The sequence below is a fragment of the Canis lupus genome, chromosome X, assembly GCF_048164855.1.
Source record: "Canis lupus baileyi chromosome X, mCanLup2.hap1, whole genome shotgun sequence".
NCBI lineage: Eukaryota > Metazoa > Chordata > Mammalia > Carnivora > Canidae > Canis > Canis lupus.
The window spans coordinates 79,308,779-79,330,696 of record NC_132876.1 but is presented as its reverse complement, the minus strand read 5'-3'; positions in this window follow the sequence as shown (position 1 = coordinate 79,330,696).

Sequence of the window (21,918 nt, the reverse complement as noted above, 5' to 3'; positions counted from 1 at the left end):
TCCTTTGGATCATCTTCACTTTCTTTCCTAAGTGTTCTATAGTTTTCAGAGTATAGATCTTTTACCTCTTTGGTTAGGTTTATTTCTAGGTATCTTATGGATTTTGGTGCAAGTGTAAATGGGATCAATTCCTTCATTTCTCTTTTTTGCTGCTTTGTTATTGGTGTCTAGAAATACAACAGATTTCTGTATGTTGATTTTATATCCTGCAGGTTTGCTGAATTCTTGTATCAGTTCTACCATTTTTTTTTTTTTGGTGGAGTCTTTCAGGTTTTCTACACAGAGTATCATGTCATCTGCAAAGAGTGAAAGTTTGCCTTCTTCCTTGCCAATTTGGATGACTTTTATTTCTTTTTGTTGTCCAATTGCTAAGGCTAAGACTTCCAATACTATGTTAAGTAGTAATGGTGAGAGTGGACATCCTTGTCTTGTTCCTGACTGTAGGGGAAGGGCTCTCAGTTTTTTCCCACTGAGGATATTAGCTGTGGGTATTTTGTATATGACCTTTATGATGTTGAGGTATGTCCCATCTATCTCTACTTTGTTGAGGATTTTTATCAAGAAACGATGCTGTATTTTGTCAAACGCTTTTTCTGCACCTTTGGAGAGGATCATATGGTTCTTATCCTTTCTCTTATTAATGTGGTGTGTCACGTTGATTGATTCGCAGATATTGCACCACCCCTACAGCCCAGGAATCCCACTTGATTGTGTAATTCTTTCAGTGTACTGTTGAATTTGATTTGCTAGTATTTTGTTGAGAATTTTTGCATCTATGTTCATCAGGGAGCTTGACCTGTAGTTCTCTTTTTTAGTGGGGTCTTTCTCTCATTTTGTAATCAAGGTAATGCTGACCTCATAGAATGAGTTTGGATGTTTTCTTCCCATTTCTACTTTTTGGGACAGTTTGAGAAGAATAAATATGAAGTCGTCTTTAATTGCATGGTAGAGGGGCACCTCGTTGACTCAGTTGGTTAAGTATCTGCCTTCAGCTCAGGTCACGGCAGATCTCAGGGTCCTAAGATCGAGCAAACTGAGCGTTGCTGAAAGGGAGGTGGGTGGGGGTATATGGTAACTGGGTGATGGACATTAAGGAGGGTATGTGTTGTAATAAACACTGGGTGTTATATGAAACTGATGCATTATTGAACTCTACATCTGAAAGTAATGATGTACTTACTATATGTTGGCTAATTGAATTTAAATTAAAGGAAAAGAAAAAAAAAGTTTGGTAGATAACCCTTGGAAAGCCATATGGCCCAGGACCTTTATTTGATGGGAGATTTTGATTACTGATTCAATTTCTTCGCTGACTATGAGTCTGTCCAAATTTTCTATTTCTTCCTGTTTCAGTTTTGGTAGTTTGTTAAGTTTCTAGGAATTTATCCATTTCTTCCAGATTGCCCAGTTTGTTGCATATAATTTTTCACAGTATTCTCTTATAATTGTTTGTATTTCTGTGGTGTTGGTTGTGATCTCTCCTCTTTCATTCATGACTTTATCTCTTTGGGAACTTTCTCTTTTGATAAGTTTGGCTATGGGTTTATCACTTTTATTAATTCTTTCAAAGATCTAGCTCTTAGTTTCATTAATCTGCTCCATTGGTTTGGGTTTTTTGTTTGTTTCTATATCATTTATTTCTGCTCAAATCTTTATTATTTCACTTCTTCTTCTGGCTTTATGCTTTATTTGCTATTCATTTTCTAGCTCCTTTAGGTGTAATGCACTTGGGTTTTAATCCATTCTTTGTGGTGACAGTTTAGGGAGTTCATCACTTCCTTGCCTTAATTTAGTAGGTCAGATGAAGCCACATGACCTACGGTACTTGAGTTCCTCATGTCTTCTTCATATTCTCTAGATAGAATGTAATCACTCAAAATTAGTTTTCATTGGAGAGCATATTCTAGGTGCTCAGTAATTTAACTATTTCACCACTATACTCTTGTCTAGAAATATGAATAAGAACCTCCTGTCTATATACTGTCTCCTCCTGTCTATACTCCTGTCTAGAAATATATATAAGAATTCCAAACAGATAAGAAATCCTAAATTTCCCAGGGAGTCATTGCCTGAATTCTACTTCTTAACTTCTATTGTCAGCCAGGATTTTGGAATACAACCAACATAAACTGACTCTGGTTAACTTAAGCATAAAAGAATTCCTTGAAGTACATGGTGGGGTGAAGATGGGAGGGCATCTCAAGGAATCAATAAGAGTGGATCAGGATTGGGAATGGGAAGATATTAAGGAAAATAAGGAGAGCAGGCAGCAGGAATCACAGTGAGCTTATAAAATTAGGATGAGTCCAGTAAACACACCTCTTTGGTGTTGACAAATCTCCAATGTTTCCTTCTCACTTTACTTGCTGAAGATTCATAGACCAGAGATTGAGCATGTCATTCAAACACCAGGAAGTAGATGAAAGAAGTATAACAATCCCACTTAAGTTCTGAGGGATAATTGAGAAAGGAATTCCCCTCAAGGAGTAAAACTTTGACTATTATATGTGATTGTTCATTTTGCCTGGAAGGTGAGATGGTAACAGCTAAAATCTGTACTTAGTAATGGTTAGAAACAAATACTTTGGTCAGTAGTTCAGGCATTAAAGGAATAAGATTACAAAATTAAGACAGGGAAACCATTATAAGAAGTATGTGAAAGTGCACTAGAAAATGGCACCAAGTATCTACATACCTCAGCTTCTGTCATAGGAAAATGTATATATGTGACTAGGTTCCGGCCAGTGAGATTAAGAAAGATGAAGTAATTCTTGGACATGATTATAAAGGGGGATGATCTCAACTGAGTAAATAGCATGTATGGAGATAAACAGATAGGAAAAGAGATTAAGAGAACTTAAAGAATGGCTGGGGTTAAAACACATAAGACTAGATATCCTATTTTACCATCCTCTGTTTTCTTCTAGTCAATTTAACAATAGTCCCAACCCACTACATTAATTTCACAACACATTCACTAAAGTGCTATACCCAACAATTTGAAAAAGCATACACATATTATTATACATATAAGGAGTTATGTATTTTTTATAAATGAAATAAAATATTTATAAAACATTACTTAAATTTACCACATGCAAAGCAATCTGACAATTCCTATTCTATATTCTTCTAGTCAACTTAATGATAGTCACAACCCACTACATTAATTTCACAACACATTCACTAAAGTGCTATACCCAGCAATTTGAAAAAGCATTGCTCTATGATATACACCTAAAAGTAGAATTTTCTGGATCATAGATCATGGGCATCTTTGACTTTACTGGTTATTCTAAATACCTATAATTGTATACTATAGGTCATATATAATATTATTATAAATATGTTACATAGATTATATATAGTATATATAGTATATATGCTCCTGACATGAAAAAGAGTCTAAAGTGGTTAAGAAAGCAAAAGCAAAAAAGGAAAAAAAAGCAAAAGAAAGCCAGTAATGCCAATCTGGAGATTGAGGAAGACCAAGGTTGAGGTGAAGCTAGAGAGGTAGGCAAGGTTCACATCACTTTAGGTCTTGTAGGCCCTGTAAGGAGTATGAACTTGCAGCACCTGGGTGGCTCAGTGGTTGAATGTCTGCCTTTGGCTCGGGTCGTGATCCTGGGTCCTGGCATCGAGTCCCACATCAGGCTACCCGCAGGAAGCCTGCTTCTCCCTCTGCCTATGTCTCTGCCTCTCTCTGTGTCTCTCATGAATAAATAAATAAAATCTTTTTTTTTTAAAGGAGTTTGGACTTAACTCCAAGCAGGAAACCGTTAGAGAATATTAACCAAGAGGACGGCCTTGCCTTGATCAGATAACATTTCTTTAAAAAACATTACTATTGCTGCTTTGGGAAAATGTATTGGAGGTGGGCTAGAGGAAATGTGTTAAGAATGATTTTCAGTACTCCAGGAGATAGATGCTGCTATGTTGGACTGGAGTGGTAGCAGCAGATATGGAAAGATTGGAGAGATATTTAAGAGATAGAATTGACAACCTTTGGTGATAGGATGTTGGGGTGTGTGGGTGCAGAAGATTCAAAGGAAATTCTTGTGTTTCTGACTTAGACAACTGAGTCGATGGTGTAAAGAGTTACTAAGATGGAGGAGACTGAAGGAGTTTAGTGGAGAGGATCATGAGTTCACTTATGTTCACTTTGAGGTGTGTGCATCGCAGTTAGTAATTCTTTTGGCTGCTGACACCAATGCAGATTCCAACAGAATGCCCAATTAGAGGTAGTTTAAACAAACGGGGCCTAAACTTTCACAAAACGAAAGGTAGTTGTTGGAGTTGGTTCAGTGATTCAAAATGTCAATGCTGACACCCCAGTAATTCTCTTGGCTTTTTTCCTCATGGTCACAAATGCTGTTCAATGCATCCAAGTCCAGGGCAGGGAGAAGAGAAAAGCAGGGGAAGGTTTTCTTCCTTTGAAGCTCTGTCATTGTGTTCAGAAAGGAAAGTTTCTTCCTGGCAGAATTCCTCTTGTATCACATTAGCCTCCCTTGCATGCTCACCCTTAGGCCAATCAATAACTAAGAGGATTCTGAACATTATCACTCATTTAGATCAGTTCTCATTTCCTCCTTGAAATCAAGGGATCTCTGTGAAATATCTGCATGGGAAAGGTGAGGCAGGAAATTGTTGTGGGTAGGCCAAGGGCAGTGATTGCCGCAATACGGGGGGCGGCGGGCGGGGGAGGAGTGTCAATGATTCCATTGGTTATATGAATCTAGAGAACGAAGCAAAGTCCAGACTGGAAATATAAATTATGCTGTCAGCTGGCAGGGAAAAACATGGTGGCATAAAGTCAAATAATCAAATCACAGAATTCCCTCCCCCTGTGCCTACTAAAGTGAACCCAAAAGAGAAATAATAAAATCCAGCACAAAGCACACCAAGGCAGAACAAAACAAGGAAGGAAGCTAACCCCATGCCATAAATTTGAAAAACATTAGAGCCCAGACCCTCCAAGTGACTACTCACCACCACCACTATTACCACCATTCTATGAACTACAGGCTACAGGGAAATGGACAAGTAGGCACATATCTTACAGTGTAGTCCTGAGAAAGGGGGAGAAAAATTTCCAGATTAGGTAAATACGAGTGTGGGAGAATTCATCTACCGCATATCAAAGAAAATAGCAGACTGAACACGGCTTTCGATTTAAGTATAAGCAACATGAAAAGAAACAGGCTATTATGCAAACGTAGTAAAGAAAAAAAAAGTAAACAGGAGCATAATATGCAAAGACGGGCTTAAAACCTCGTTTGAAGGAAAACGCAATCCAAGAGACAAGAGAAAATTGTCCACTAGTGCATCGTCTTATAGAACTTAATGACAACATTTTTCCATGCATTGGGAGATGTCTGACATGATGTTCACCTAATGTTAATGATGGCTGATTTGGAGTGTGGTGTTTTAAGGTGATAGTTTTGCTTTCTTCTTTGTACTTTTCTGTATCGCTTGAATTTCTTGTAATAAGCGCTTTTTATCAGCACACAGGTGGTACTTAGATCCATAGGTGTGTGTGAGATTTTTTAGGGAGATAGCATAAAGTACAGAAGAGCTTTAGGAGATATCTCGGAGGAATATTTGTATTTAGTGGTTACACATACTAAAAGTTTATGGCAAAAGAGACTCAGAGTAGTAACCAGAGAATAAGAGGAAAATGCATTATGTTGTATTAAATGTTATAGCAAGGAAGATAAAGCCAGAATGTGGTTAAAATTGGAGGGAATAATAAGCTTTGTGTTGAATGCTGAGATGAACATTTAAAAGTGACCATTGAGTTTAGCAACCTATTGGTCATCAGTTTCTTAGAAGAGCACTCTAAAAAGTGATGGAATCCTCACCAGAGTGATGTAGGTTGAGAAGTGAATAAATAGTAAAGAAATGAGAACAGTGCTCCCTAAACTATTATTTTTCATACACTAAGTATATTTTAATACTTATGAGATGAAGCCACTGGAGATACAGATTTGTAATACAAGCAACACAAGGGGATAAATATTAGAGAAAGATGCTGAAAATGCAGAAAGAGAACTAATTGGAGGGAGTTGGTGAGGTTTAGATAACGAGATGGAAAGAAAGGAGTTTGGAGCAAATGGAAACATATTTATACATTTAGTGGTGGAAGGCGAGGCTCATCTATGTTTTAGTATGTTTCAGTATTTCATCTGTTTTTATGTCTAAAAAATATTCTATTGTATTGGTATGACACATTTTTAAAATCCATTCATCTATTGATGGACATTTGGTCATTGTGAATAGTGCTGCTATGAACATTCATGGATCAGTATTTGTTTAAATACGTGTTCAATTTTGGGGGTATCTACCCAGGAGTGGAATTTCTTGGTCATATGGTAATTCTATGTTTAACTTTTTGAGGAACTGCCACACTGTTTTCTACACTGGCTGCACCATTTCACTGTCCCATCAACAGTATACAAGAGTTCCAATTTCTCCGTATCATCACCAACAGTAGTCATTTTGCTTTATTACAGCCATCCTGGGCTTCTGGGTGGCTCAGTTGGTTAAGCATTTATTTGACTCTTGATTTTGGTTCACGTTGTGGTTTTGTGTGTCGTGAGATCAAGCCCCACAGCAGGCTCCATGCTCAATCCGAAGTCTGCTTGAAGATTCTCTCCCTCTGTCCCTCCCCCCACTTGCTCTCTCTCACTCTCTCTCTCTCTGAAATCAATAATTAAATCTTAAAAAATTATCATAGCGATTCTAGTGGGTGTGAAGTGGAATCTTATTGTGTTTGGATTTGTAAAACCCCAATGACTGATAATGTTGAGCATCTTTTCATGTTCTTATTGGCCACTTGTATATATTTTTTTGGAGAAATATCTACCTATTCAATACATGTTTTAATAGGAATTGTGTTTGTTGTTGAATTGTTAGAGTTTTTGTGTATCCTGGATATTAGACTCTTACCAGATATGTGATTTGCAAACATTTTATCTCATTCTGTAGATTGTCCTTTCACTTTCTTCAAAGGGTTCTTTAATATATATGTCTTTAATTTTGATGAAGACTATGTATTTATTTTTTGAGAGAGAGAGAGAGAGAGAGCATGTGTGCACGAGCAGGGGTGGGGGCAGCAGGAGAGGGAGAGAGAGAATTTTAAGCAGACTCCACACCCAGCGCAGAGCCTGACACAGGGCTCAATCCCACGGCCCTGCAATCATGACCTGAGCCAAAATCAAGAGTCAGGCACTTAACTGACTGAGCTACCCAGGTGCCCCTCTATTTTTTTTTCTTTTGATGTTTATCTTTTTCTTGTCATATCTAAGAATCTATTGCCAAATCCAAGGTCATAAATACCTAATCCCATGTCGATGTTTTCTTTTTAAATTTTTACATTTTTAGTTCTAACATTTAGTTTTTTGATTCATTTTAAGTTAGTTTTTGTATATAGTGTGAGGTAAGAGTCCAGTTTTATCTTTTTGCGTGTGGATATTCAACTGTCCAAGCACCAATTGTTGAAGAGTATTCTTTTGCAGTTGAATGGTCTGGAAACTCTAGTTGAAAATCAATTACCCATAGGGGTATAGGTTTATTTCTGGACTCTCAATTCCATTTCATGGCCTGCATGCTTATATTTATGCCAGGACATACTCTTTTGAAAATTGTAGCTTTGTATTATGTTTTAAAATAGGGAAATGTGAGTGTTTTGTCTTTGTTCATGTTAAGATTGTCCTGGCTATTTGTGGTCCCTTTCAACTCCGTGTAAAATTTAGAATTGGCTTTTTTGTTTCTGTAGAAAAGGTCATTAGCATATTTCAGATACTTCTGGAAGTGGTAATTGAAAGGGGGACTAAAAACAGGAATTGCATGAAAATTGGTTTAAGAAGCACTTAGATTTCCAGATCCCTTTGTCATTCTGTGAAATGGGTGATTTATCTCCTCTTGTCAACAGACAAGAGTCCAAGGCCAGAAGACTCAAGAACTTTTCTTAGGAGAGGGTGAAACAGAGGGTCTCTGGAATGAGGGAATCTAGACATAAATGAGGTTAGGAATCCTATATTGCATAGGGAGTTGAGGGAACATGTTTATAAAAACTATCAGCCACCTGTGGAAAGTCTGAACATGAAAAAGGGGGATGGGAGGAAATTTGAAGGAAACTATGCAGTAAGAGGCAATCTTTTTTTAAAAAAGGGATTAGCCATTCCTCAGGAGTAAGATAAAATATTTATGAAACAAGAACAAAATACTATTTTAGAAACAACAAAATGTGCTTTTGGAAATTAAAAATATACAGTTGACTCTTGAATAACTCAGGGGTGGAGCACTGACCATGGTGGGGATATGAGTAAAATAGGTGATGGGGATTAGAGTACACTTATCATGATGAGCACTGAGTAACGTACGGAATTGCTGAATCACTGCATTGCATACTTGGAACTAACATAACACTGTATGTCAATTACACTAGAATTTTAAAAATAATTAATAAAATAAAATTTAAAAATCTATATACAGGGAGCCTGTTGGCTCAGTCGGTTGTGTCCAACTCTTGATTTTGGCTTAGGTCATCATCTCTAGGTTGTGAGACTGTGCCCTGTGTTGGGTTCTATGCTGAGCATGGAGACTGCTTAGAATTCTCCCCACAACGCCTGGGTGGCTCAGCCGTTGAGCATCTGCCTTCAGCTCAGGGCATGATCCCAGAGTTCTGGGACCAAGTCCCACATTGGGCTCCCTGCCTGGAGAGCCTGCTTCTCCCTCAATGTCTCTGCCTCTCTCTGTGTGTCTCTCATGAATAAATAAATAAAAACTTAAAAAAAAAGAATTTTCTCCCTTTCCCTCTGCCTCTCCCTTTCTCTGTCTCTAAGAAAAAAAATCTATATATAACTTTTCACTCCTCCTAAACTTAACTACTAATAGCTGACTGTTGACTGGAAGCCTTATTGAGAACATAAACTGTCAATTAACATGCGTTTGTATGTTGCATGTGATATATACTGTATTTTTACAATAAGGTGAGCTACAGAGAAGGTTATTTAGAAAATCATAAGGAAAATACATTTGTAATACACTACTATATTTACCAAAAAAATCTGCAATATAAATGGACTCATACAGTTCAGACACCTGTTGTTTAAGGGTCAACTGTATTAGCATAAATGAAAAACTTGTTGAAAGGGTTGGCCGATGTGTTTGAAGAGATACTCAAGGAAGTAAATCCAAACAATATGGAGAGAGAGAGAGGAGAGAGAGAGAGAGAGAGAGAGAGAGAGAGAGAGAGAGAAGAAATAAGAGTTCCAGACCAGAAGAGTTAACTTCCAATTAATAGGGATTGCAGAAAGAACAGGAGAAAACAGATTGAAAGAAATGATCCAAAAGTGAAGAAAAATCCCTGGAACTGAGGGTTTATAAATTTTTAGATAGAGCAAGGGCAGGAGTATGTCTGGCACTTTCAAGGAACAGCAAGGAGGTCAGTGTGGCTAGACTAGAGTAAATCAAGGGAGTGGAAGAAGAGGTCAGAAAGTTGACATGAGTGACAGGTAAGGCCTGACAAACCAAATATTTGGACTTTTACTCTGAGTGGACTGAGGAATCATTGCAGGATTTTGAGCTAAGTAATGATATGATTTGACTTACATTTTTAAACTTTTCATTTTAAAATTATACATCTAAAGACTGTTGCAGAGACAATTCGGAGAGGTCCCATGTTCACCCAGTTTCCTCTAATGGGTGGATTTTACATAATTACAGTACAATATTATATTGTGCTATGTATGTGTGTAACCAGGAATTTGATGATTTTGCACAGTGTTGTGTATTATTCCATTCTTTTATCACATGTGTAGATTCCTGTAATCACCACAATTAAGATACAGCACTTTTCCATCACCATCAAGATCTTCCTCATGTTTCCCCCACTTTTATAGTAACATTCCCCACTTCCCCTACAATCATCCCTAATTGCTGACAACCAATAATCTTTTTTAACCTTTTCTATAATTTTGTCATTTAGAGAGCATCATATAAGTCTCTTAGAGCAAAATTTGATTAAATCCAATTTATCCTTTTTTATGGACATGCTTTTGGTGTCATGTCTAAAAACTCTTCACCAAGGCCTAGGTCCTGAAGATTTTCACCTATAAGTTTTATAATTTTATATTTTACATTCAAATTTATGATCCATTTTGAGTTAATTTCTGTATAAGCTGTGAAGTCTAGATTGAGGTTCACTTTTTACCTATATATATCCAATTGCTCCAGCACCCTTTTGTTGAAAAGGCTGTCTTTCCCTCCCAACAGACAAGAGTCCAAGGCCAGATGCCTTCCCTAAGGGAATTCTACCAAACATGTAAAGAAGAATTACTACTTATTTTTCTGAAACAGTTTCAAAAAATAGAAATGGAAGGAAAACATCCAAACTCATTCTATGAGGCCAGTATTACCTTGATTCCAAAACAAGAGACCCCACTATGAAGAGGAATTACAGGTCAAGCTCCCTGATGAACATAGATGCAAAAATTCTCAACAAAATACTAGCAAATCAAATTCAACAGTACACTGAAAGAATTACACAATCAAGTGGGATTCCTGGGCTGTAGGGGTGGTGCAATATCTGCGAATCAATCAACGTGACACACCACATTAATAAGAGAAAGGATAAGAACCATATGATCCTCTCCAAAGGTGCAGAAAAAGCGTTTGACAAAATACAGCATCGTTTCTTGATAAAAATCCTCAACAAAGTAGAGATAGATGGGACATACCTCAACATCATAAAGGTCATATACAAAATACCCACAGCTAATATCCTCAGTGGGAAAAAACTGAGAGCCCTTCCCCTACAGTCAGGAACAAGACAAGGATGTCCACTCTCACCATTACTACTTAACATAGTATTGGAAGTCTTAGCCTTAGCAATTGGACAACAAAAAGAAATAAAAGTCATCCAAATTGGCAAGGAAGAAGGCAAACTTTCACTCTTTGCAGATGACATGATACTCTGTGTAGAAAACCTGAAAGACTCCACCAAAAAAAAAAAAAAATGGTAGAACTGATACAAGAATTCAGCAAACCTGCAGGATATAAAATCAACATACAGAAATCTGTTGTATTTCTAGACACCAATAACAAAGCAGCAAAAAAGAGAAATGAAGGAATTGATCCCATTTACACTTGCACCAAAATCCATAAGATACCTAGAAATAAACCTAACCAAAGAGGTAAAAGATCTATACTCTGAAAACTATAGAACACTTAGGAAAGAAAGTGAAGATGATCCAAAGGAATGGAAAAACATTCCATTCTCATGGATTGGAAAAGCAAACAAGGCTATTCTACCCAAAGCAATATACACATCTAATGCAATCTCTATCAAAATAACACCAGTATTTTTCACAAAGTTAGAACAAACAATCCTAAAATTTGTATGGACCCACAAAAGACCCCAAGTAGCCAAAGGAATGTTGGAAAAGAAAACCAAAGCTGGAGGCATCACAATTTGGATTTCAAGCTACATTACAAAGCTGTAGTCACCAAGACAGCATGGTACTGGTACAAGAACAGGCACATAGATCAATGGAACAGAATAGAGAACCCAGAAACGGACCCACAACTGTATGGCCACGTAACCTTTGACAAAGCAGGAAAGAATATCCAATGGAAAAAAAGACAGTCTCTTCAACAAATGGTATTCAGAAAACTGGATGGTGACATGTGGAAGAATGAAACTGGACCACTTTCTTACACCAGACACAAAAATAAACTCAAAATGGATGAAAGACCTGAATGTGAGATAGGAAACCATCAAAATCCTAGGGGAAAACACTGGAAGCAACCTCTTTGACCTTGGCTGTGGCAACTTCTTATTAGACACATCACTGGAGGCAAGAGAAACAAAAGCAGAAATGAACGATTGGGAGTGCATCAAGATGAAAATCTTCTGCACAGTGAAGGAAACAATCAACAAAACTAAAAGGCAGCCTATGGGATGAGAGAAGATATTTGCACTGACATAGCTGATAAAGGGTTAGTGTCCAAAATCTATAAAGAACTTATTAAATTCGACATCCAAAAAAACAAACAATCCAGCTAAGAAATGGGCAGGAGGCAGGAATGGACACTTTAAAAAAAGATAAAGATTTCTTTTTAAGAAAGATTTTATTTATTTATTTGTTTGTTTATTTATTTATTTATTTATTCATTTAAGAGAGAGAGAGAGAGAGATCATGAAATGGGCAAAAGACATGAACAGAAATCTCACAGAGGAAGACATAGACATGGCCAACACACACATGAGAAAATGCTCTGCATCACTTGCCATCAGGGAAATACAAATCAAAACCACAATGAGATACCACCTCACACCAGTGAGAATGGGGCAAATTAACAAGACAGGAAACAACAAATGTTGGAGAGGGTGCAGAGAAAAGGGAACCCTCTTACACTGTTGGCGGGAATGTGAAATGGTGCAGCTACTCTGGAAAACTGTGTGGAGGTTCCTCAAAGAGTTAAAAATATTCCTGCCCTACGACCCAGCAATTGCACTGTTGGGGATTTACCCCAAAGATACAGATGCAATGAAACGCCGGGACACCTGCACCCCGATGTTTATAGCAGCAGTGTCCACAATAGCCAAACTGTGGAAGGAGCCTCGGTGTCCATCGAAAGATGAATGGATAAAGAAGATGTGGTCTATGTATACAATGGAATATTACTCAGCCATTAGAAATGACAAATACCCACCATTTGCCTCAACATGGATGGAACTGGAGGGTATTATGCTGAGTGAAATGAGTCAATCGGAGAAGGACAAACAGTGTATGTTCTCATTCATTTGGGGAATATAAATAATAGTGAAAGAGAATAGAAGGGAAGGGAGAGGAAATTGGCGGGAAATGTCAGAAAAGGAGACAGAACATAAAGACTCCTAACTCTGGGAAATGATCTAGGGGTGGTGGAAGGGGAGGGTGGCGAGGGGTGGGGGTGAGTGGGTGATGGGCACTGAGGTGGGCACTTGACGGGATGAGCACTGGGTGTTGTTCTGTATGTTGGCAAATTGAACACCAATAAAAAATAAATTTACTATTAAAAGAGAGAGAGAGAGAGCGCACGCAGCACGCAAGCAGGAGGAGTGGCAGAGGGAGAGAGAGAAGCAGGTTCCTGCTGAGCAGGGAGCCAGATGTGAGACCTGATCTCAGGACCTTACCTTCAGGTAAGGTAAGCTGAAGGCAGATGCTTAACCGACTGAGCCACTCAGGTGCCCCAAATAGACACCTTTCCAAAGAAGACATCCAAATGGCCAATAGACACATGAAAAGATGCTCAACATCACTCATCATCAGGGAAATACAAATCAAAAGCACAGTGAGATGCCACCTCACACCTGTCAGAATGGCTAAACGTAACAACACAGGAAGCAACAAATGTTGGTGAGGATGCAGAGAAAGGGGAACTCTCTTGTACTGCTGGTGGGAATGCAGACTGGTGCAGCCACTGTGGAAAACAGTACAGACATTCCTCAAAAAGTTAAAAGTGGGGGATCCCTGGGTGGCTCAGCGGTTTGGCGTCTGCCTTCCGCCCAGGGCGTGATCCTGGAGTCCCGGGATCGAGTCCCACATCGGTCTCCCTCGTGGAGCCTGTTTCTTCCTCTGCTTCTTCTCTCTGCCTCTCATGAATAAATAAATAAAATCTTTTAAAAAAGGTAAAAGTAGAACTACCTTATGATTCATCAATTGCACTATTAGGTATTTACCCAAAGGATACAAAAACACAGATTAGAAGGAGTATATGCACCCTGATGTTTACAGCAGCATTACCAACAATAGTCAAATTTCGGAAAGAGCCCAACTGTCGATTGACTGATGAATGGATAAATAAAAAGTGGTGTGTATACACACACACACACACACACACACACACACACACACTATATATATATATATATACACACACACACATACACACTATACACACATATATGGTATATATATCAACTGGGTGACTCAGTTGGTTAAACGTCTGACTTTATTTTGGCTCAGCTCATGATCTCAGGTAAGATTGAGCCCCATCTTGGGCACTGAGCATGCAGCCTTCTTAAGATTCTCTCTCTCCCTTTCCTTCCTCCCACCTTGCTCGCTCTCTCTATATAAAAACAAAACAAAACAACAGAGAATGAGGCAAACCACAAGAGACTCTTAACTCTAGAGAACAAACTGAGGGTTTGCTGGAGGGGAGGTAGGTGGGGAATATGCTAAGTGGGTGATGGGCATTAAGGAGGGCACTTATTATGAGCACTGGGTGTTATATGTAAGTGATGAATCACTAAATTCTACTCCTGAGACCAATACTACGCTATATGTTAACTATTTTGAATTTAAATTAACAACTTGGAGAAAAAAGACTATCATTTCATTAAACTGCTTTTGCACTTTTTTCAAAAAATGAGTTGGCTGTATTTGTGTGTAGATAGCTCTTTCTGGGTTCTTTTTTAATTAATCTCTGTGCTCATCTTTCTGCTAAAACCACACAGTCTTGATCACTGTGGCTATATAATTTGTTAAAGTCAAATAGAAGGACTTTCCTACTTGTTTCTTTCCCCATAATTCTGTTAGCTATTGTCTTAGCTTCCTGTTGTCTATTACAAATGATCTATTTCTGGCTTGATGTCCCAAAACAGCATACATTTATCCTCTTACAGTTCTGGAGGTCACCTGTAGAGGTGTTGGTAGGGTCGCCCTCCCTCCAAGAGCTACAAGGGAGAAGGTTTCCTTTCCTCTTTAAACTTCTGGTGGCTCCAGGTGTTTCTTGGCTTGTGACTGCATAACTTCAATCTTTGCCTCCATCTTCACGTACCTTATCCCCTGTGTCTGTGTCATCTCTTATAAGGACAGTTATTACATTTAGTAATAACTCTCTGAGTTATCCAGCATGATCTCATCTCAGGATCCTTAACTTAATCATATTTGCAGGGATTATTTTGCTAAATAAAGTCACATTCACAGACTTGGGGGTTAGGAAGTGGATGTATGTTTTAGGGAACCAACATTCAACCCATTTCAATTATTCTAGTTCCCTTGCCTTTCCATACAAATATTAGAATAATCTATCCTTGCTGGTAGCTTTGGTAGGAATTCCATTAAACTTATATATCATTCTGGGAGAAAAGATATCCTTGCTATGGTGAATCTTTTAATCAATGAGCATGGAATGTCTCTGTGTATTTAGATCTTTGATATCTTTCATTAGCATTTTGTAGTTTTCAGCATACGATTCTTACATGTTTTTGTTAGATTCACATATAAGTACTTTGTTTTATAGCAATTGTTCATTTAAAATTTATATAGTTTAGTTTACATAATCTTAATTTTATGATAGTATATAAAATGCAATTGATTTTTTTGTATGTTTATCTTTTATATAAATATAGCCTAGCTGAAGTCAGTTTTCAGTTCTAGAACTGTGTTCAGCTGGGTCATTTCTATTCTATCTTCAGTTTCTCTGGTTATTTTCTCATTTGTCTTCATTCTGCTATTGAAATCATCCAGTTATTAATTTTCGTTATTTTCTATTTTGGTTCTAAAATTTCCATTTGGTTCTCCATTATATCTTCTATTGCTTTGTTGAGACTTTTAATATTTTTAAGTTATTTGAAGCGGGTTTGAAATTGCCCATTGAAGCATTTTTATTATGGCTCCTTTATAACACTTGTCAGAAGATTTTCATCTGTGTCATCTTGGTATTAGCTCTGTTGTCTTTTCTCATTCGAGATTTTCCTGTTTTTTTCTTAGTACAGCAGGTGATTTTTTTTTTTTTTTATTTAAGCCTGGACATTTTGGGTATTATTTTGTAAAACTCAGGACCTTAGTTAAATCTTCTGTTTAAGCTTGCCTCTTTGAGAAGGCTCTGGATCGGGAAGGTGTGGTGTCACCTCATTACTGCCACGTGGGAGTGGAAGTCCCAGCTTACACCTGACTTTCTCTGATACCACCTTGGTGGAAGGTGGAGGGAGGTTGAAGACTCTCATCACAACCCAGTCTAGGCTATTCTCTGGGTTGTTTATGAGGGTTGGGGAGGAGCCATAGCTTTTCTGTGGTTTGCTGCAGTAGAATGGTCACTGCCTAAGTTTTCTATATTGCTAAGTTGCCCCTTTATTGGTCCTTTGGCTAGAGAAAGCAGGGTTTTCCTGTTTGCCTCTGTTGGTGTTTGTGGGTTGTTGGTTTCTCCAGCATCCGGTTTCGTATGATGCAAAAAGTCTAAGGAGCTTACTCCACAGTATTGTTTCTCACGTCCCAATGTCCTTAGTGGATCTGACTTCTCTCTACCATTCAAAGTCTCATGTTTGTTTTCAATATAATATCCAGGGGCTTTAGTTGCACTTAGTGTAGGGAATAGGGAAAAGTATGTCTTCTCCATCTTCTCTGAAGTAGAATTCTCCAACATTTTATTTATTTACGTATTTATTTTGAGAGAGACAGAGAGAGAAGTGGTCAGATTCTGGAAACATTCTGAAGGAAAGCCAACAGGATTTGCCTACAGCTTGGATACAGGTTGAGAGAGAAAGATGAATCAGGGATTACCCAAGTTTTTGACTTGAGCAACTGGGAGGATGAAGTTGCCATCTACTAATATGAGGGAAGCCAGAGAAGAAGCAGGTTTGAGGAGGGAAGATCAGGAGTTACATTTTGGATATATTTCCAAATGGAAGTGTTGAGCAAACTAGTTGTACATTTCTTTCCCCTGTTTCCCCCTATTTATTCCTTCTGCAACTCCAGTTACTTATTTATGAGAGCTTCTCATTTTTTCCCCACATATTCTAGCTTCTTACCTTTTTCCTCTAACTCTATGTGCCATTTGTTGGGTAATATCCTAAAATCTGTCTCCCAGTTAAATGATCTCTTCAACAGTGCCTAATCTGTTTAATTCATCTATTAATTTAAATTATTGCATTTTTCATTTCTAGAAATCTGTTGGTTCTTTTTATTTCAAATTTGCTGGTTTTTTAAAAACAGTGTTTTGTTCTTTTATGGTTTTTCTTTTATATTCATAATCAATTTTAACATACCTACTTTATTAACTCTTAGATCCTTCTATTATCTGAAGTTCATGGAGGTTTAATCCTATTGTTTGTTGTGTTTTCTCTTGCTTATTGTGAATTAATTTATGTTCAACTGGGTTGTATTTATGAAATTCTTGTTTAACCTGGCTTACAGACGTTTCATACTGAGAGGTTTGGTGTTTGCTTTTGCCAGCTGCCCCAGCGAGACTAATTTTTCGTTCATTTCACAAGTTGTGGGTTCTGGAAACACATGAGCAGTACAGGCTTGAATTACAAACCCATGTGAAGCTCCACTACATGATTAAGAACTTATATAGGCAAAAATTTGTCCCCTTTCAAAAGCCCAGGCCAAGACAGACAAGCTGCTTCATTGTGTCCATATGCCAGTGGGAAGTGTATTTTGGAAAATATACCTTTTCCTGAGGGTATAAATCTTTAAATACTTCATCTCAAGTGAGTCTATGAGCTTATCTCCTATGTTTTTTGTGTTAAGACTCAATCTCCTAGGTGCTACTCATTATATTTCTTGAACTAGGTAATGATTACACAGATGTGTTCAGTTCATAACAATTCCTCAATCTGTGCCGTTAGAGTTTGTGCCCTCCTCTGTATGCATATTATACTTCAATTAAAAATTATATAAAAATGTACGAGTATTTAAAAACCTGCAATATGTCACTTCTCTACAAATAAAAATCTGTATATTTAAGCAATTCCTTTCAAAATACCAGCAAGATATCTGTAGGCACAGAAAAGCCTATTCTAAAATCTATATGAAAAGACACAGGCTCTGGGATAGCTAAACAATCTTGATAAAGAAAAATAGAATGGGGGGAATCACTCAACTTGATATTGTACCATATAGCTACAGTAATGAAAACATTAATGTACTGGTAGAAGGATAGAAACATATGATCAGGGGATCCCTGGGTGGGTCAGCGGTTTCGCGGCTGCCTTTGGCCCAGGGCACGATCCTGGAGTCTCGGGATCGAGTTCCGCATCAAGCTCCCGGAATGGAGCCTGCTTCTTCCTCTGCCTGTGTCTCTGCCTCTCTCTCTCTCTATGTCTATCATAAATAAATAAAAATAAATCTTAAAAAAAAACATATGATCAATGTAATAGAATAGAGACTCCAGAAATAGACACATACAAGTACAGCTATCTGATTTTTGACAAAGGGGCAAAGGGAATACAATAGAGAAAGGACAATTTTCTCAACATGTGCTGTTGATATAACTGGAGATTTCATAGGTCAAAAAAGAACCTTGACTTAAACGTTTTACAGTATACAAAAATTATCTTAAAATGGGTTATAAATATACAACATAAAACTATAAAACTTTAAGACATAGAAAAATTTCATTACTGAAGGTTAAACGAAGAACTTTTAAGCATGAAAATTCATAAAATAAATAAAATTGTTAAGTTAGAATTTGTCAAAATTAAAAAGGGTTGCTGTATAAGATACTGATAAGGGAATAAAAGGACAAGCTATAGACTGGGAGAAAATATTTGCAAATCATATATTCAATAAATAACTTATATCCTAAATACATAAAAAGTTCTCAAAGCTCAATTGTAAGAAAACACATAGGCCAATTAAAAATATCAAAAAACTTAAAAATAAATAAATAAAAATAAATAAATAAAAATATCAAAAAACTTGAACAGGCACTTTCAACCAAAGAGGATGTATAGATGGCAAATAAGAACAAGTGGAAGCATTGTGCTGTGTTCAGCCATCTTGTAATCATGAAGAAGTATCTGAAGACAAAGCTAGCACACAGGAGGGCAGAACTGAGATAATCAGAACCAAAGCTCTGATTAAAACTGTGCCAAAAATCCACATACTTCTAGACTTTGCAATTATGAGTTAATGTTCCATGCTTGACTTGGGTTTTCTGTTATTTGTAACTTAAAACATTTTTATGTCTACCACACTTAGTATCAAAGTAAACAATCTTCAAGAGTTGACTCCTCTCACGTCCAGGAAATTTTTCATGGCTGCTTAAGTGTTCTTTTTCCCTTTTTCCTTTGAGCTCCTCCAGTCCCAAGAGTCTGAATCATTCACCTTCTCTCTCCCTGTTCCCTGATCCCCTCTCGTCTACATACATATACACACACACCACAAACCCTTAGGGCACTTGTATTTTACCTCATTTTCCATTCTTTTCTGTTATAGTACTGACCCTGGTGCAATGCAACATTCAACATTTCTTACACTTAACTGTGACTATCAGTGTTTGTCTCCCCCTGCAAGTTGTAAACTCCTGACGATGGGGCATTCCCTTGACTCCACTGTTCTTTGTTTCACTGTTTCATGCACTGACCTATAAAGATGAGCCTCTGTAGGGGGATGGGAGGAAGCTGAAAGGCATCCATTCAAGCTTGTTTACTAATGCTTGTGTATCTTTTATGGTTACCTGCCTTCATGACTTCATTGGAGAGAGAGCCACTCAAGCTTTCTCCACCTGGGTCATCTTTCTATTTTCACACATTTCAAATCCTACACTTTTAAACTCCAGGCCTATTCTGGAAGGGGAAGGGCTGTGATTGACTGGGAAGGAACACCTGGGAACTCTCTCTATCAAGGATGTTTTGTATCTTGATAGGGGTGTAGGTTACACAGGTTTGTACATTTATCAAAACATATAAAACTATATTTTTAGGATATGCACATTCCATTATTTGGAAATTTTAGCTAAAAAAGAATCACAACTGTATGTTAAACTCTAGTTAACTAGTTTCAGGGGACATATACAAATGTCTAATTTGAAGCACATAAAAAATAAAATGGGTTGATGGATAGAGGGATGAATAGATATGTGTGACAAAGCAAGTGTGGTAACATGCTAATTGTAAAATCTAGATGGTGGATATATATGGGTGTTCATGGAAAATGACTTCTGAATGTTTGCAAATGTTCATAGTAAAAGGGGAAAAAAGAAATGTGGGTTAATATCTCTGGTATCTTCATAGCCACTGCCCTGGTTTAAACCTCATTGCATATTAACTGGAATCTTGCAACACCTTTCACACTGGCCTCCACAGTAACTTGCTTCTTTCTGTCTCTCCCACCCCCAAGGGTCACCAGAGAAAACATCCACAATCAGATCCCTGCCACCTCTTTAGCTCCTTCCTCAACACTTGCCACCTTACTCTAGGCTTTACACTAGCCAACTCAAAAGCTTGTACTTCCAGCCACACACCAGGCTTCTTCAACTTTCTACTTTTGCTTATGCTATTCTTTTTGCTTGGAATGCTCTATTCCAATACTTCTTTCTGCCTTCCTTTGCCTAGTAAATGCCCTTCAATATTCAACTCAGACTTTCTAAAAGTCTTTTCTGCTCCTCAGACTGGCTTCAGTCTCCTTTTTTCATACTTCCATAGTACTCCATATTTATTTGTAACATAATATTTATCCCAGTAGGCTGTATTTGGGTTTCCAAGTCTGGGTTCTAAACCTTATGCACCTTGAGGATCAAGCCCTCCAATGGAATGCACAGGGACTGACACAAGAGGCTTTAATAAAACCACTGTAAAACTGAACCAGATATTTAGTTAGCATGGATACTTTGGCATCTTCCACCAACTCTGTGTCACAGACTTAGTTATATCTCCTCTATAGGAGTGTAAGGTTCACTATACCTATTGACTCAGCCATTTCTTTAGGTCTTTCAAGCACTTTCATCATGGAGCCAACTCAATTTCCTGCCAGTTTGGAATATTCTCTCCAATTCCTTTGAAAGCTTGCTATTTCTGTAATCTTTTATAAGATTATAGGATTTACTGGGAAAGTTTTAAGTGGGGAAAACTTACTGATCACCGGAATGTCAGATATTGAATAAACTCTTTAAAGAAATTAGCTACTTTAATTCCTCTCAACAACCTTGTGAAGTAAGGATTATATCTTGATTTTACAGCTGATGAAACTGAGTCAAAGAAATATAGTCAGCTCAAGATCACATAGGTGGTAGAGCTGGAATTCAATCATTGGTCTTTTCAACTCCCAGGCACATCTTCTTTCTACCAAAGCCCAGGGTCTTCAGATTGGGCCAGGTTCTGAAAAGCCTTGAAACCCAGAAGGTATGATAAGCAGCAGGAAGCCACAAATGTTCTTGTGCAGGAGGGGATGATGAAAAGAGGACTTTCAGGAGGTGACACTGAAAGGTTGTGTATGATAGAATGGAATGTGAAGGGAGGCTTGCTGGGCTCCTGACTAGAAAAATATAAAATGGGTATTGTATATCTTACCACATTCATTGGTGAGTGCTGGCATTATGTTGTGGTCTTATGGGGAAGGAGAGGGCCTCAAAAGTCAACTATTTTGAGAGTTAAAAAGCTGAAAGGGGTATAAAGGAGGGCAACTTCTGTCTTGTGGGTTACATGTAGGAGTGGACAACTCCATGGGTCTGCCTCCTGGAGATAGCCTAGGATTTCTGCCCTTTATGAGATGTAGAAGTCCAGGAAAAAGTCAGAATTGACTTGACAGTTGGGTGAAGGCTACCTTAGGGAAGTGGCATTTGATGGGGCATTAGAAGATGAGATGGTGCCCTCTCCATCACTTCATCAGTAACTTCCTCATTGGTCTCCCCGACTTCATCTTGCTCCTTCCTAATCCACTCCTGACTTTGACTGACAAAGGGATATTTTTAAAAAGCAAGTTGGATCGTGTCATTTTCTGCTTAAAACCCTTTAATGGTTCTCTGTCATTCAGGGGACGCAGTTGTCTTTTGACTAACATCATAATCACATATCCTCCAATTATATATATGAGGTTTAAAAGTAAATATTATGCCTAAAAACTAATCAACTTTGATCATGTCTTCTCCAACTTCCTATTCCCTCTTGGAGATTCTGCATATGATCACCCAGGTGAAAGTCCC